This window comes from Pelophylax lessonae (assembly GCF_965119305.1).
Source record: "Pelophylax lessonae genome assembly, chromosome: 12".
In the NCBI taxonomy this organism is placed as follows: domain Eukaryota; kingdom Metazoa; phylum Chordata; class Amphibia; order Anura; family Ranidae; genus Pelophylax; species Pelophylax lessonae.
Window position 1 is genome coordinate 69,176,743 of NC_138779.1, and position 2,907 is coordinate 69,179,649.

At 38.5% G+C, this 2,907-nt stretch overlaps 1 pseudogene across 1 annotated transcript; it reads right to left on the reverse strand.

Moving 5' to 3' along the window:
• Positions 1-1,754: 1,754 nt before the first annotated feature.
• Positions 1,755-2,070, reverse strand: LOC309568539 (translation machinery-associated protein 7-like; annotated as a pseudogene). The gene has a single exon. The product of its transcript is annotated as a translation machinery-associated protein 7-like (transcript).
• Positions 2,071-2,907: the final 837 nt, after the last annotated feature.

Consider the following 2,907-nt stretch of genomic DNA (forward strand, 5'->3'; position numbering starts at 1 on the left):
TGTCAGCTAGTTTAAGATCCATCATTATGTGGTGGTAGTGTAGCTGTAGCACAGCAAGATTGTTGGGCAGCCAGTCATCCCTGCGATGGGGCAACATTGTTGGGAGGTATTTCTTCATGAAATCAGATCATTGTGGTGTGAACACTGGATGTACATCACTGGATTATGGGGTTGATGATATGTTTACATCAGGGGACATTGTTTAAATTGTTTATGGTACTTTTATTAAGAACTTTTATGTGTGTGTGTTCATTTAAACTTTCTATTTTTTGTGTCGGTCTGAGTAATAATTGGATACTATGAAACCTCTACTCATTCCCAAGAGAGGGTGAATATCTTGGGGTCCCCTCTTTTGAAAAATGTCCCAGATTATGATAAGTCACCCCCACAAACCCCCATATTTCCTTTGAGACACAATGTGTAGGGATGTACAGGGTGCCAAGGTACCTTACAAGAGAAAAGGCTTGGCTGTACCCCTTTAAAAGGTACACTCTTAATGCTAAAAGGCATGTGGACTGATATGGCTCAAGAAGGGTGCTTGCTTCCCTCTCCTTGCCACATAAGCTGCATGCCTGGATAGGGGCAAAAAAGAAATTTTTAATTGCACCCCATGCCATTTTTTTTCATATTTCTAATATGTACCTGTCTCCTAAAAAATAGCACGGGGCTTGTCTTCAAATGCATATCAAGCCCCTCCCCAGGCATGCAGACTGAGTGGCCAGGAAATAAAGGCCAGAGGACATGCATCACTCCTTCCTGAACCATCTCTGGCTGGTTTCTTTGCAAACAGCAGCCGTGGATTTGTACTGACTAATTGGCCGAATTTGCCATGTTTGTTTAGAAGTTTGCCAATCCATTCAACCTAAACCTGAAGCTCATTCCTAACAGTGACTATAGTTAGGAAGCCCTAATGTATGATGGAGCATTTAGGAAGCCCCCTCAGGGCTAAGACAAAAGAGTTTGTTTTCTAACTGGTCCACTTCATCTGGCAGTGATTGTAGGTGTTGTAAAGCAAGCTTTTACAGCTGGTTTTAGAAATCATAAGTACTATAAGTGCAGTCATGCTGTCATTGGAATACAGACACTTTGTTTCTGTATGTCCCCCAGTTTATATTGCTGTCAACTTTACTAAATGGTGGCTTTCTATAGGGTCTTGGCATAATATTATAGGCAGCCAAGGGGATGAAGAAGGTTTTACAAGCTCTATAAGTTACATGTTAGTGTCACATGTTCATTTAAAAAGATATATCCCACTAATAAATCTACACCTAAATGCATCATAACACATGCATAAAAGCACCAGTAGATTTTTTTAAAAGATAATCTCTCTTAGGAAAAAATGTATTTTGCTAAACATTATCTATGTGTGGTAGTCTCTTTGCAAACCATTTTTAAAAGAAGGATAATCACTACTAATTGTTACCCAGACACTGTTCTCCACAGGATATTGCTGCAGCAAACTTCCCATTTAAACTTTACAGACCTTCTATAAAAATAACAGCTTGAATCAGATACATTCATACATACAGCCCACCATGATCAAATACACAAACTGGCCTGCATATTGCATGGAGATGTTATTCTTGACAAATTATTCAGTTGTCATCTTCTCTCGCAGTGGGTAGAGCTCCACTGTAGCATATTAATATAGATAGCAGTTGACAAAAGTGTAGCATCAATACATGACTTTTAAACATCAGGAAGCTCCTCACAAGCTCCATGAATGGGCATTGAACATTTTTTTTTTTGAAAGGGAAAAAAAAAAAAACGTATTTATTATCACTGTACACAAAACATACAAGAGATCCACTGAGCTGTCACTTCTGGGAGATCTTCACAGTTCCAACGCCGCCACAACTAGAACAAAGTCATGTAAACAATCTGCTCACTTCTTTCCCAATTTCTTTATCCTGCTGCCAGTGAGAGGCCCCTTTTGGGAGGCCTTACTCTTCAACTCATCCAGCTTTTTCTGCTCTTCTTTCTGTTTCTGCTTTCATCCTCCTCATCTAACTCCTTGGAGGCTTTAGGCTGCTTCAGTGGCTTCTTCTTACCACCATTTCTTCCAGACATCTTTGCCGCAACTTCAGGACCGGGCATTGACCATTCATTTTCAGCAGGCTGTATTAGAATTATCTTCCCTAATAATTACAAAATCTGCATAAAACATCTAGTTGTCAAGTGTCAAACACATCATTGACTACTGTATTCTCAGATTAATTTTGAATTTATACCTACGTAACATGTTTTGCTGTAAAATAAGGGGGTTTCACTTATTGCTCCCCAAATATGGTACTTCATAGGAGACTGTCCCAGAACACTGTCTTTTTAATCTTTTTTTTTTCCGAAAACATTTTATTGAGAATCAGTAGGTACATTTAACAGCAAAATGGCATTCAGAACAGAACACAAGTCATGAATACGACAAGAAAATTAACAGGGAAAATGGCTATACACCCATTCGGTAGACAACAAGATTTCGTCAGGTCCCGAGTTTGGGTCTTTGAGCTTGTGTTGATGGCATCAATTTGAGATACTTCTGGGATCATTCAGGATATATTGAAAGGTGCAATTGAACTGCAGTTGACTCCCTGTGACCTGTATTTTAGCTACTTTAAGTTGCTTTTAGTTTTGCACAGATTTGTATTGGAATGCAAAACTCTCTTGAAGCAAACAAAAGCCTGTTAACACAGGCTTTTGTTTGCTTCAAGATGTAAGACTTCAAATGTATACTTCAGTATACAAAAGCTTAAAGCTATATAGAGCATTTAATAATGTTTGATTACAGAAGAACCATAGCTGCAGATTATTGTAAAAGATTAGAAAATCAGACTTTATTTAAGTCCACACTTTATTTGTGTCCATAAGTACAACTCTCATATGCCTATGGAATCCATGTTTAGGACTGTC